The sequence below is a fragment of the Aphelocoma coerulescens genome, assembly GCF_041296385.1.
Source record: "Aphelocoma coerulescens isolate FSJ_1873_10779 chromosome Z unlocalized genomic scaffold, UR_Acoe_1.0 ChrZ, whole genome shotgun sequence".
NCBI lineage: Eukaryota > Metazoa > Chordata > Aves > Passeriformes > Corvidae > Aphelocoma > Aphelocoma coerulescens.
In genome coordinates, this window is record NW_027184085.1 from 5286393 (window position 1) to 5301185 (window position 14793).

At 40.6% G+C, this 14793-nt stretch overlaps 1 long non-coding RNA gene across 2 annotated transcripts in view; it reads left to right on the top strand.

The window, feature by feature from the left end:
* LOC138103724 (uncharacterized) overlaps positions 1-10937 on the top strand; it is a 47102-nt gene extending 36165 nt beyond the window's left edge. For both annotated transcript variants that reach the window (XR_011147817.1, XR_011147819.1), the window contains exon 6: positions 10044-10937. This is a non-coding gene — a long non-coding RNA (uncharacterized lncRNA). The remainder of the gene's footprint in view (positions 1-10043) is intronic.
* The last annotated feature ends 3856 nt before the right edge of the window (positions 10938-14793 follow it).

Here is a 14793-nt window from a genome sequence, read left to right on the forward strand (position 1 = left end):
ACCATGGTCTGACACTGTTGAAAAGCTCATGCCAAAAACCATCTAGCTTTGCACCTTGTCCTTTACATTTCTTCCTGTTTTTAACTGTTACTCATTTTTACAGCTCCTCAGGTGTGTAAGGTTTTCTGAGCTATCATAAAAGCCAAGCGGTCCCAGTCCATTAGTGACGCGTAAAAGCTGTTTGCAGTTTTATGTCTGCTAGTTTAATCGACTTTTCTGCAGACTACCACATGGTGTTCCTTCCATTATATCACACTGAGGTATAGCAAGAGAGCATTCAGCATCAATAGGATCAAAGCACAATGAGCAAGAACCATTTGAAAACTGAAGAGCTGCTGTATGAAAAGCATTTCCCTTTTAAGCTGGTTTTAAGGGGCTTAAGACCCTTTCCTGCCTCTTGTTGTTAAAGGTGGGTCCAAGTGGGACAGTCTCTCATGAAAATCAGAAAAACTCCCATAGAACAACATGTATCATGTTAGAAAGAAAGCTTGCTTGATAGCAAAAAAAATGGTACTGGGTTACTAAAAGAGATGTGTTATATCTAAATCCCACAGTAGAAAATTGGGCCACTGATGTCATTGTCTTGAATCAGAGCACCTCTCTGGCTGAGGAAAGAGGAGACAACAAGAAGCTTTTAAGTAGGGAGTGGAGGATGACAGAGCCTAATGACTGCAGCACAAGACTGTAGGTGTTTCAGTTGTCTTTTGCTTAGAGAAAGCTGAAGTAAATCTTTTCAATAACAGGCATTAATTCCTCACACTGATGTGTCTGAGAAGTCACAGAGTTCATACATGGATTTCTAGTGGTATATGTCCCCTTAAAGTTAGAGGGATCTAAATCTACCTGCTAAATAAGGGAAAAACAACCCTATTCTATAAAGAACTTCAAGGAAATATTTTAACATTCAGGAAGATAGTCTTCAAATCATTTTAGATATTCCTCTGCAAACATCAGCTCAATTCTTAGCAGTGGCTGAAATGGTTGATAGCATGTTAGCAATGAATAGGAAGGGAAACAGTCACTGAATGGAAAAATCCTGTGCTTGCAGGGTGATAGATCTCCCTGATATGGGCAGGAGGGGAAATTGCAGGCTACAAGTATAAAATGCTGCATGCTGTTATGCTGCTTTGCTTAATGCACTTAACGGAGAGTACACGCTACCATTCTAGTTCAGCAGCACGGTCTTGGGAGTAAAGATTTGCCTGATCAAACTCAGTTTACTGACAGCCTTGGACATAAAGACTGCTTACCAATATCAGCAAAGTAATAAAAAAAAGACAAAAAAAAAACCAAAAAAAAAAAAACCAAACAAAGCCTAAAAAACCCCACCAAACCAAGAGAGGAATAATTTGGGTCAAGTCTTGCATAACTGAATTAGCAGAATGGGAGTCAGCTGTGGAAAATGTAAAATGAATATTTTGCATTTCAGCGCCACTAAAACGACAGAGGAGGAGCTCAAAAGAGAAATATCAAGAAATATGCCTTGATACAGAGATGATGAAGATTTTTCCTATCATGTAGGTAGATGGTAGGAACTCTGAGTCTGGTTTTCAATCTGTTATGACAGTTTGCATCACTGTTGCTCCATTTACTCCAGATTTACACTTCAGTTAGCCTAGACAAGCATGAGGATTCCCAAAGTCCTATCTGTGTTACTAAATGTTCTCAGCATTTCAGCATTCACCCATGTGTGTCTGGTGCATATCCTGTGGTTCTGTAGGCTGAGATGCTGTAGTGTTATTTCCCATTCAGTTGTTTCATTATTTATCTGTCCCTGGAGGAGGATTTGTGGAAATGGCATTGGAGAACTGTCAGCACTTATATGTTCTTGTTTGCATCCTCTTGGCAAAGTGAGTTCCAGATCAAGCAAAGCACGTGCTCAAACTGGAATTCATATTCCAGGTAGGCATATTTACAAAGAGCAAGGACCACACACTTCTGAGTTTTATATGCACTTGGAGGGTGGGAAGGAGAGAAGGATTTTCGTTTTAAGAGCATGGTGCAAAACTATGATTTAGCCTTCCTCAGAAGATCATCAGATGACTCGTGTTTCCTGTGAACATCACTGCAGAAAGGGTAAAGCAAATGGGTTTTTCTTCTCATGATTCGTTTTGTTTTGCATCTCATTCTGGATTCTGAGAGTCCAGATGAAACCTCAAGAATTTTTAAACTGTATAATTAGTCTGGAAAATAGGGAGGAGAGTCTCATGTGGTGATAGGTACTGAAATAGAAAGGCTAAATTAGCAAGTCCTTCTACCTTGTGGGAAGAGCACTTAGCAGAAGATGAGAGCTTTGCTATCCATGTTTCATTCTCCCCCTGACCTCTCCTATAACTTTGGCCAGGTGCCTCTGTGGACATTTCCTTACTCATCCTTTGTCTCACTTGCCTGTTCAGCTCTTCAGGGATGCTCTGACTCATGGCATGCTCAGCTCTTACCACAATGGCTGTGCTGGAGTTTGGGGAACTGATGTCTCACATCCCTCAACTCCCTAAGTATCCTCAACACATCTCTCAAATGAAAAGCTGGTGAAAAAAGTAAAGTAAAAGACCTTTTGCGTAAGGTGCAATTTTGGCATTCTTCATGAAATGTACATTGTAACAAGGGTGAACAAAGACCTTCATAATGGTTATGAAGCAAAGCAAAAATTGGAAATTTCCTCCTGGGTACTGTCTGAAAATAAATATTTCTTAATTGTTCAGGTATCTAAGAAATGTCTTATTAGTTTATGTATTTCTGGGTGAATATATAACATCTGTCATTTCCTAAGAATCCAGATGTAGTATTAAAAAGAGAAAAGGCAGCAAAGTTGAAAGATAAGCAATACAGCAATATAGCAAGGCCTGCATGTGCCAGTCGCTTTGTCAGAATGGAGCTGAGTGATTTTCAAATGGAGACACCCAGACCCTGGAGATAGCCACAGAGACATTTCAGGGAGGATTTTATCTGGAAAATAAACTAACTATTGGTGGAAAACACCTCTTCCACGTGTGGAGGTGATGCCTGGTGATCTGGGGACAGAAGATACAGCGTATTTAGGTTCTGTTTCTGTGCTGATGACCCCAAGTAAGCAGCTGACCCTCTTTTGACCTGTTTGTCCAGCAAACTTTGTAAAAAATACTGTTAATAAAGCAAAAGCAGGGGTCAAAATGTCACACAGAGTAAATACACAGGGAGAAGACTGAGACAGCCAGCTCTGGCATCTCAGTATCAGAAAAAATGGACGCTGACAGCAACAATGTAAAACAAGGTGGTATTCAGCTCTACATTCAGACTGGGTGGGTTGAATAGTGCTCCATATGCTGCTGACTGAATCGCTGCTGAATATAACAAAAGCTCAGGCTGCCAAGCTCAGCTCTAGTCTTTCGAGATAGAAAAGAGTGAAAGCCTGAATCTATCCTAAGTCAGTCACTCTTCAGTGGCTAGAGGGAGGTTAGCTCTGATTTGTGATCCAGAACTCAGCTACATGCTGATTGCCGAGAGCTATGCAGGAGGAAAGGAGAGGCAGCATCCAGCCAGGGCTGGCTTTGCTGCTCACCCCTCTTCACTCAGGCTGTCCTGCTTGGCAGGGAGTTGAGAGTGACTCCCCACTTCCAGTTTGTGGCAAGCTCTCTTAAGAGACAATCATGGTCCTTTCCAGGCTATGGGAGATCCTAAACTCCATCAGTTAATCCCTGTCTTGAGAGAAGATGGTGATGTGAACTTTTGATTTCTGTAGTACAACTTTTCCTCCCAATGAATTAACTTAATGTCAATACTAACAACAGTCAGTCGGTTGGTGTTAGGAGCCTGATCTATCCAGCATTGTTGTCAGCATGTTATATATCATGTAATCTGTCTTGGCTCTGAACAATCAATATATTGCTCCTGAATTTGCTTAAAACTGATGGAGTTGAACCAGTCATAGCAAAAGTGGAAAACATTTGTAAAACTTACCCTTAAGGTGCACAAACATTAGGATACCCTCCCCACTCTTCCTCTTCATGGAAAGCAGTGAAGATAATGGCTAGATTCCTTGTCTCACAGGTGTTTAATGAGGTTAATGGCTCCTTTATAACAGTTTGAGATCCTTGAACGGAAAATGTTACTGCAGACCTAGGCATTGCATTATTATTCTTCCTTATCCTTTTTGAAAGGGGAACATACCCTTCAGAGTGTTCTGTTTTGCAACTGCATTGTTATGGTTGTTGGTGTATAAAATTGGTGCTCGGTGTGTATAATTTATAGCCTCTAAAAATGATAAATAGCCTGAGAAAGAGGAGGGATCTCTGTGTTCAAGTACTAGAAGTTTCAAGATGAAAGGATATTTTTGGGAAATGGTTTATAACTTCCCACAAACTATAATTTTACCTGCTTCTTAGCAGTGCTGTTTCTACTTGCACTGATGGAATTTTTGGAGGAATCCTAGCTCTGATCCTGCTGGTGGACTCTGTTCAGGTCACTGTAGTCAGTAGGAATAGAGGATCTTGAACATCTTCCAGAAAAAGACTTAAAACCTCTATGGGTTCAGATGCCATAGGCATTAATGGTATCACCAAGATCTTCTTTATAGGGATAAACTAGAAATTAATATATTTAGCCTGAAAAAGGTGACCAAATTTGTATATATTAGAGGAATATGGCTGTGGAACTTGCCTCCTGTTAGATGCAACTGGACTCAACAAGGTTTGCAACAGTGTTCAGTATATTTATATGTGTGACTAAATTATAAACTTTCCTGAGAAAAACCCCAGGAAACTGGACTTCATCCTTTTTAGGCTAGATTTCTGATCTGATTCATCTACATTTGTTACTGGCCCTTTCATTTACATTTAATGGGCTGACTGTTTTACGTTGTACTCATTAAAAACTAGAACTTCCCAAGTAATTATTAATAAATTGATACGCTTGGTCATTGGTTGAGGAACAGTGTCAAAAATATATTAAGTCATGAATTAGATTAGCTTTACTATGTATTCTAGGAGCTATTCCCAATTAAGGACAAAGGAAGGTAGGGCAGGGCAAAGCGAAACAAACAAAAAATTAACTAGAAACTGTCATCAGTAACAAGTAAACATGCTATGGGTTTTGTTTCTTTTATTTTGGAAATGCCTTCAAATTCCTATGCACTTTCACTGCTATTACTGTAACTAAAACATTATCTTAAGATTTTAGATTTCATTGATATTGATCTCATAAAATGCTGAGCATGTCTGTGATGTTAATGGAAGCTGAGACTATTCAGCAGCTCACAAGTTCAGGCCCAAAATGGTTGCATTTGGTTATATAAAATGCATCAACCTCCTAACCTCATTTTACAAAAGTTTCACATTGTTACAGAATCAGCTTAAATGATTCCATCCTAATGGAGCTCTTGAGTAGTGGTTACCAGAAGCTCTTTCACAGGTCAGCAAAACACTGTTATGTTGATGGCTCCTGCTGACAGAGACTAGCAAGAAACAAGTCTTCATGGAAGATGAAATGCATATTTCATTGGAGGAAGTAGAAGTGTTGCTTTGTATTTCAACTTGCTCAGACCTATACTGCAACATTTAACCTCATAGTAACTCTGTTCTTTCCCCTATAAAAACGTGAAGTATTCACACAAAAATAAACTTTTTTTGTCATGAAAATGGGATGAATATATGAATCCGAAAGAAATCCAGTTCAGAAAACTTCTAAACTTGCTAAGATAATTTGCAGAACTCAGACAGTGCCGATTGTAAGAAAAAATGTATAAGGACAGCTTCATCTGCATGTCAGCTGCAATTGGTATAAACCGATTTCTGAATTATCCTGTTAGACCTTCTACGTCAAAATTATGTATAAAAGAACTACTGATATCAAAACCTGTTAGGATTTTTTGGTGAAAAGTTATGGTTTATGTAAAGTAAGACTTTTGTAGGATCCTGACAGGTTTATACGGCCAGGAAATTAAGGGAGGAGGATGAGCCGCTGTCTCTGGCCTGTGAGGTCCATGGGTAGAAGGGGATTGCATGATGTCCCTCCTCCAGGACACATACAAGTGCTGATAGAGGTGAGGGCGAGTTTCTCCATGAGACTTACAGGTCCACAAGGTAACTACTTTCCATCTCACAGACACCTCAGGGCATAAACGTCTGCCAGCACCCTTCCAAAATGACAAACTGTATCCGAAGGCTGTGGAAACTAATCTGTTACCTCAGCCTTTGACAGTGTCCAGAGGAATCTGGGCTCCGTTTACAGTGGCATAGAGAAATTCAGCCTTGCAGGCAGTGGTTTAAATACACCAAACTCATACAATGCCAAATGAAAGCAAAGGTGGCTAATGGATCATCAAGATTTACTCAACTGGTCAGGAGCAAAACCCAACCCCCAGGTTGCAGAGCAATGTTATGAACTCCAGACAGAGGTACCCCAGGGAAAAAGATCCTGTAGTCAGCTCTGCAGAAGCATTTAGGTGCCAAATGTCATTTGATGCCCACAGAAGTCAATAGTCAACGAGATGCCTGGCCCAGAGGCAGATGTCTGCGTGTCTTAGAATGTTTCGCTCTCCAAGTTAATTCCACTTTCTTTCCCCTGGGTGTTTTGAATCATCTGAGACAATCTTGGGTGTTTAAGAAATCCACATCACCATGTCAGAAATGGACTAGGATTTATGGGAACCTGCAGTTTTTTTGGAATGGCAGTGAGGGACCACGGGCATGTCCTGGAGTACTTTGAATGAACTCAGGTTTCTACATGAGCAAGTGAGCAGTTAAAACAGAGATTGCGTGCTGTGCTCTCTGCTCTACCATTAATAAAGTATAATGAGTGTGTTCTGTGGTTTTAGCAAGAACTGTATTTTAAATATCACTCTCCATCACTCTCCTTTTTTTCTTGTTGTTTGTTTGTTTGGGGTTTTTTTGTGATTTTTGGTTGATTGGTTTGGTTTCATTTTGTTTTGTTTTTTAAAACGTTCCAGATACCTAAAAGTTAAAACAGAGCTTTCCTATTCAATTGCCTGGTTCAATATTTGTTGCAAACACAGGGTATGATTCTTTTCTTTTGGGCCACAGGTTTACTCATGCCAGTGTACAAACTCCAGCTTAGCTGTTTACATTATTGTCTATGTATATATATGTATATATATAAAAGGAAAAAAAAAGCTTATCTCCTGTTTCTGGATTTGTTTATATTCATTGCTTGTCTCTTCTTCCTTTGTAAGAAACATTAAACAACAGTAACTCATTTGTTCTTAAACTTTTGGTGACCATGATCAGAGTAATAAAAGGGAACTTTCATAAAATTACAGTATTCAGGAACCTGCAAGGAAAATTAACGCTCTTATGCCACTGACCCATTTATATTAATGGTTGGATATACTGAACAACAAAAAGTCAACAAAATCTCAGGAAACAAAAAGGGGTAAAAAACCAATTTGTTCCTCATTAAGGTGCTGGAAAAGTCCAAGATAAACCTGTTTAAAATTGATCTGATAAGCTGGGGAGCTCTGATTCACTGATGTGTTTTTCCCTGCTAATGGTCCTTTACTAATATTTATCCATTGCTTTGAGTAACTATTAATCTCCTAAGTTGAGAAACTCTACAAATGCAATTTCTAGAGCATTTAACCTTTCATGTTTGCTGCCTCCAGAGTTTGGGTTGACTCGGATACCAAGTACTACATTTTACTTTGTTTCTATGAGCTCTAAATTGCTAAAATATTGGCACAAAGACTATTTAAAACTAGATTTTCTTTTTTTTTAAATCCTGCACATGTATATGATATTTTTCCTGAAGTGTAATGAAGTTGAATTCACTTTTGTTTTTCCACTTTCTTGCTTCTGCCTGTTACTGAAGCTCTTTCAAATTGCCATGTGCTTGCAAGTGTCATTTTTTTCTTCTATAATTTGACATCCGAAATGACCAGAGAGGTAACAGCTCAGCAGCATGAATGTCTTTCTAATGATCTCTCAGAGAAAAAAGAAAAAAAAAAAGAAGTATCTCACTACAAGCCTAATAATTCTACTGTGGCAATAAATCTTGATTTTTAAAAAAACGAAAAATTTCCATAAACTTCCTCATATATGCAGCCACTCAAGTTTATCTTTTCACATCAGAGCTTTTGATCCTTCTCTTTTTCTCATTCTTTCTTTTTCTTTTTTCCATTTTTCTTTTTTTTTTTTTTTCCTTTTTTTCCCCCCCTATCCTACTCTGGCCATGACAACTAAAGGCTTTTGAAAAAATGGCCAGGGCTCTGAACAAAGCCTGTTGTTGCAGGTAATTGTTGAAATATCAAGGGTATTCCGTCCTCCATTACTTAAGCTTTCATTTGTGGCTTTCATGGTTTTGAGGAATGTTTATGGCTGACAATCCTTTCTTTACGGCTCTATCCTTCAAGCTCTGGCTGATACCGCTGAGAATGACCGCATGAGTGACTGATAAAATGTCAAGATGCCATTGTTTCCAGGAGAGTGTTTGGGAGCAATAAGATCCGTTTCAATTTATCTCACCCACCTGACTTTAAGGCTCCAGGTTTTACTTCTCGAGCTGCTACAAGGGATAACAAAACAAAACTTCCCCCATCCCCTGCAGCAAATACAAAACTTGAGGCCTTTAAGTACTCTGAGATAATATTATGCAGATGGGTCATAACAGCAGCAGTGCTCTGACGTTGGAGATATATTTCACAAAGCACATTGGTACAATATTTGGGACTTAATTAATAATCTCTGTGAAAGCTGGTTTATGGATCATAATAACCATATTTTTAAACCTGTGAAATACAGCAACAAAAAATCTCATTCGCGAGGCAGATGGTGAAGCAGGGTCTGTGGAGCAACAGAATGAGAGAGCTTTACAGTGAGTTTCAGAGAGTCTTCTGCTAGGATTTAGCCCTTGCCAAGTGTGTACCACTTCTAAAATGGTCTTTGAGGGTCGCCAGACTACTGATAAATCCGGGTGAAGAGAAGGCAGCAAAACCAACTGCCAAATGAAATAAATAAAAAGATGAATTAATATTTTGCATAGATGATTTTTCATTGCAATTACTCTAAAGCCATTACACTCAAATTAAATAGCAATCACTTGATGTAATTCAACTGTAAAGTTTAAGTGGCAGTTTTGTAGGATATGGATTTGAGTTTACACAGGGACTGGGACAACTTGGGGTTTCTTCCTGCATGGTACTTGTGAGAACTGACACAATCATAATGGTGTTAATAATAGCAGCAAAAAACCCCACCTGTTTAATGTGATCGTTCTACTTTATCAATTTTTTAGTCTCCAGTCCTATAGAATCAAAGCACAGTTTGGGTTGGAAGGGACATTTAGAGGTCATCTAGTCCAACACCTCTGCGATGACCAGGGACATCTTCATCTAGACCAGGCTGCTCAGAGCCCCATGCAGCCTAACCTTGAGGGTTTCAAGGGATGTGGCATCTATCACCTCTTCAGGGAACCTGTTCCAGTGTTTTTGCCAGTCCTGTGGCATGGGGCTGTGTTCAGTCCTTTCCCTGAGAAGGCAGTGACCACCATCCAGCCCTGAGGATGGCACTGGAGGGCTGATGGGTGCTCAGGTTTGCCCTTGGTAGGGCAGAAGGGTGGTTTCACAGTGAAGGGAAAACTGCTGCTCTGACTCAGCTTTCCCAGAGACATTTCAGATACATCTGTCCAATGTGTAAGCTACTCATATGCTAAAGCGATTAATCTGAGCTACAAGGATGTAATTAACTGTCATTTAACTAACAACAGCAGTTAAACTAGCATTTAAATTTGCTGAGGCATAGATTTGATAAAAGGTCCTGAGGTGTGGCAGAACTGCTGAGGCTGGCAAAAGGCTGGTCCCAGTCAGGTTTAAATTAACCAATTTGTTTTTAGAATCTCAGTCTGGTTTAGAAAAACCTTATTGTAGCCAGACTCCCTGGAAGGCTGTTCTTCAGATCAGCTTCTAACTCAGGCCATTTTATTAAGAACGTTAGAAACTGGGCTGAAGTTTGAGCGCTGGGCATATTTTCCTGGAAATTTTAAAGAAAACATGTTTCCCTGAAATTATGGAAGTCATGAAGTAACAACATGAAGTAACAAATTTTCTCTTTTTCCAGAGAGCACCATTGTTCCTGCCAGATTTGAAGTTCATCTGCTGTGATCACCGAGGCTGCTTAGTGTCTCTGAAGACCCTCTCAGTCTTCCTGAATCTTGACTTTCTACTGTGTTAAGTATAACTTACTTCTCTGAGAATGAGTAACAGGCCGGGCAAGCTCAACCTTGCTGTAGTTCTCAAAATATTTTTATTCCTGTGCTAACCTTAGGTGTTCTAAAATTATTTTTATTTTACCCTATTTAGAACACTAAAACTTGCATTTTGGGGCTCAGAAGGACATACAAGGTGATCAAATTCACTTACTAGATACCATTTTTACCTTCCAGTGACATTATGGGCAGCAAGTAGAAAGCCTATCAATATTCCTGAACCTGAAATGGAGTCCTCATGTTATTGCTCCTAATTGCATCAATTAGTCTCTTCCAATACCAGGGGCTTGCCTGCTTTAACAGATGGGTCAGATGAAAGGTGGAAGGGGAAGTCAAACTGGTCACAAAGCAAATTAATGACAGAAGCAACATTCCTGACTTCCACTCCCATACTATGGCCACTGGAGCATTTCTTGCCTTGCAAGACCAAATGCCTGTGCTAATGATAGCTCCTGCCTTAGTGATAGAAAATTTTCACTCAGGCTTGACCTATACTTGGATTAATAATGAAAATAAAGGTATAGATTAGTCAGGAAAATGGTGCTTCAAACTGTCTAAGGATCATCTGTGGCTGCTGCTGGGTTTGACTCTGCCCTGTATGCCCATTCAAGTCATCCTGGTTAGTTTGGGTGGCAGAATCAGGTCCAGGAACATTTAGCCTTATGCCAGACAATAACTTACTTCCTGAGCATGTGTCATCTCTCTAACCAGATACACTTTAAAATAGAGCAGTCCCTTCTCCTACAAAAAAGGGGTGTTTTATTCCCTTTTCTTATGTGAATAAAAAAAAAAATAATAATTGAAAACCACTTACCTGGTCAACATTATTTCATAGGGTGCTGAAGTATAAATCAGACACAGTGCGACCTTCATAGAAATTTCAGATTTATTTACAGTGGTTTGCACTGATCGCTTTATCTACAAGGAGCTCAGTTTCCCCTTGGTGACTCATAAGTAATGTGGTCCACGCAAACCCGTGTAAATAGATCCAATATTTCAAGGAAGGTCATGCTATATACTCTCTTTGTTTCTCAAGAATAGATGATGGCTTACTGCAGGGCTGATACGACATTCATCTTCATGAGTGAGGAGGTTGATTGTGTGGCCCAAAGGGCAGTAGTCATGGCTGGTGGGCACCCAACGGGAATGAAACACACCCCATAAAACTCTCTCTATTTTTGTGTCTATGTGATGAAAGCTCCTTACTCACCAGATAGTCTGCAGAATACTCTAAACGGTAAAGAACAGTTTTCTTTCCGCAGGAGCGAGAGAACGGAGATAAATCCTTATACATCCAGGACTGAGAAGACCTTAACCTTCTATGGGGAAGCAGGAAAGTTCCCTCATGAGAGAAATGTCTTGAACCTTCTTCTGATGCCTCCTTGATCCCTACCAGGTGGCATACTGGATCAGATTGACCACTGGCTTCATGCAGTCCAGCACTGCCTGTATCCCTTCCCTCTGCAGACAAATTCTGATCTACAGATTGGGTATATCACCTGGAAAAGTCCAAATCCGCCATGCTCTTGGGCTTTTATAGTCAGTTTCATGTCTATTTTTGTGATTTGTTTCAAGGTCTTACCTTCTCAAACAGCAAGACATCATGAGACACAGCTTACCATAACACAGCACCAATGTTTGAAGAGTTCCTAGCTCAGTGTCACAAAACCCACTGGCTAAAAACGTGGCTCAGACCATGTTCTCAGAAAGAGCATCTAATGAAGTGATGAGCATAAGCATCTGTTATCTTCTTCTGCTGCATTTTTGAATCATAGTGTAATGATTTTATCCAACATATCTAGACAGTTGTCACAATCCGCTAATGCAAGCGGGGGTCATGATGGTTTGTCTATCGATCTCAGAGTGTAAAAGGACACAAGGGATTTCAGTTTTAATCAAAACAGTGCACCTTTGTTAAGTGCCCACAACACAGTAATGCAATAGAGGAGAGAGAGAGAGAGAGAGAGAGAAAGAAACACAAAGTGAGAGGAAGAAAAAGCGGGCGGGGGGGGGAATAGCTACCAACGGATGAGACGAAGGCCTTGTGGTCTTCTGCCAATAGATTCGTCTTCTTTCCGTGGGGAGATCTCTGGCTCAGTTATTTCAGAAAGTCCCTTTATAGTCCTTTTCACAAGTGAGGGGCAACTGGCCAAGAGGTGGGGAAATCTACAGCCGTTGTTATGGGGCCCGTTGCTTTGGGAAACAGGTCCAGAACAGGTGTACAGGACAGGTCATTCCTTTTCGCTTCAGCGCGGTCCTTCCCACCTGGGCAGCAAGAACGGCGCAGTCCATTGCGACCTGCACTAATTTTCCTCAGGAATGTGTACCAGTTCCCAGCGGGCACACCTGCAGGCAACACTTGGCAGACACCCCACCTCAGCAGGGCCAGGACTCCTGTGTTCAGTCTCTGTCCTCGGCAATGATCGTGAGGCAGATGAGGGATCTTCGGACCTTCTCTTACAACAGCGTCGTATTTCATCATCTAGGTGGTATATTTATCCAAGCATTTCCATTGGCAGTACAAATATTCTGTTTTATCTCTTAATTTTGTTTTGCATCTAAAATGGGATTATTTTTTCTTGAGGTAACAATCTAGGATTCTGAAAATCAAGATTGAACTCACTGTTTTACAACAGATTTTCCAGGTGAATTTTGTGGAACTCTTTAAATTAACTGGAGAGAGCACTTCCAGGTAGTTGGTACCCACAGCTGATTTCTCTATACCTCAGTTTCTCACTTAAAAAGTGTGATAATGTTATTTTCTTTACCTGTTTGCATTCCTATTTATATCTTAGCATTGCCTATTAGACCTCATCTGTGTTGATCCTACTGTAAGTGAAGCTAATAATAAAAATATCTTCCGCCCAAAAGAGATATTTTGGAAATGAGCAGTGGCACTCAGAAACAAGGATATAAATTTTCATCATGCTAACAATTTAATCACTATAAATAAAAGATTATCACCATGTTCTCAAGCCTGTCCTAGAATACTTTTAGGACTACATCTGTGAAGGAAATAAGATGCATAATGCCATTGGCCCATCATATTTTAATCAATCCCTGCTCCATGTGTTTTCCAATCACTGTAACTGTGTAACTGCCTGCAGCACAGACTGGTAGTGTATGAATTTTTGTCATTTGGTCCATGTTTATTTTTAAGATAGATGGGGAAGACAAATAGAAAAGCCCCACAAGGCAATAATTCCGCTGTTCAGGAACGCCAGCCAGGTCAGACAGCTGGTGAGGAGAAAGGTCAGCTCCTGCTGACTTTTGCAGTGTGTGGGAGAGAGACATGGAGAGCATGAAGATCAGAAGGTGAGCACAATGCCCTCAGAGACAAAATAGATGACTTTAGGGTAAGGGAACATAGAAAGATTATTTAATAAAAAAATACCCCCAAAAAACCCCAAGACTGCTGTTCAGAAACAGCCTGACTGACCTTAGAAATGTCAACAACTGGAAGAGAAGTGGCCAAAGTAGGCAGGTAGTCATTAGAGGATTTCTAAAGATGTGGAGTGTGGTATATGGGACTATGAGAGCTCTGCTGCAAGTTAGACATTTGGGACCAGCCTTGCACACACAGCATCTCCTGGGAACTCCTCTTTAATATCAGCAGGGAAATTGCATCTTACCTGGATAGCCTTGCAGTGTGAAACTGCTTTAATTTTAGCAGAGAAGTTGCATTTGGTTTGGATTCCCTCGAAAAGTAAATGAGGTTTATGAATCCTGCAAAATGTTTTCTGTGACTGGTCTGTCAAAAGTTTGGTGAATACTCTGCAGTGCCACTCAGCATCCTATGCAGGTTATTGTTTGAAAAAAAGAAGAAAAATTGAGTTTCATGGATATAGACATTTGCAGTATTTTTTTTAAAGTCGGTGTGTGACTTTTCTAGTTGGCAGGTGTGTAGACAAAACCTCATCTATGGTCAGGATTTTGTAAATGGCGTGTTATGGAATTTCTGAGGTGTCTCATCCTGACTCCTGTAAAGAAGAGATGCTGGGGCAAGCAGATAACATATGAGTACAGCAGGTGAGATTTCACCTGTAAGAATAACTACAAAAATAACGATGCTTTGCAAGTCGGTATCCGTTGGCAAGGCTAGTGGTCACCATGACAACATGCTAAAATAAACATGTTTTTTTCTCAGGGATGTCGGGTCACATACTCATAATGAATGTGGAAGGTCCTGGGGACAGAAACCCTGACCACAGCTCCAGGGCCAGTGCTGGCTGGCATCCTCCTCATCCTCTCACCCCTTGGCCCCAGCACAAACCTCAGGCTGACGCAGTTTCACAGCAACTTTGCCACGCTGTCAGCCTGTGCTGGACCCACCAGACTGTGCTGGGCTGTGGGGTCACAGGAGTGGACAGAAGCTGTGACAGCTTACCTCACTTCGGTATCAGGGGGTGATTGACAGGGATGCTCTGGAAAGTCACACTAAGTGCCGTCTTGCCTGTCCTCTTCCCACAACATCCAGCTCACCTTTCACCTGGTTGTTGTAATGGGATGTGGTTGCCTTTGCTGGAAAAAGAACAAAATCTAAAGTGAGAGAGCATGGTTCGGGACAAGCATTGCCTTGCTATGGCTGCCTCCAGTCTGTGT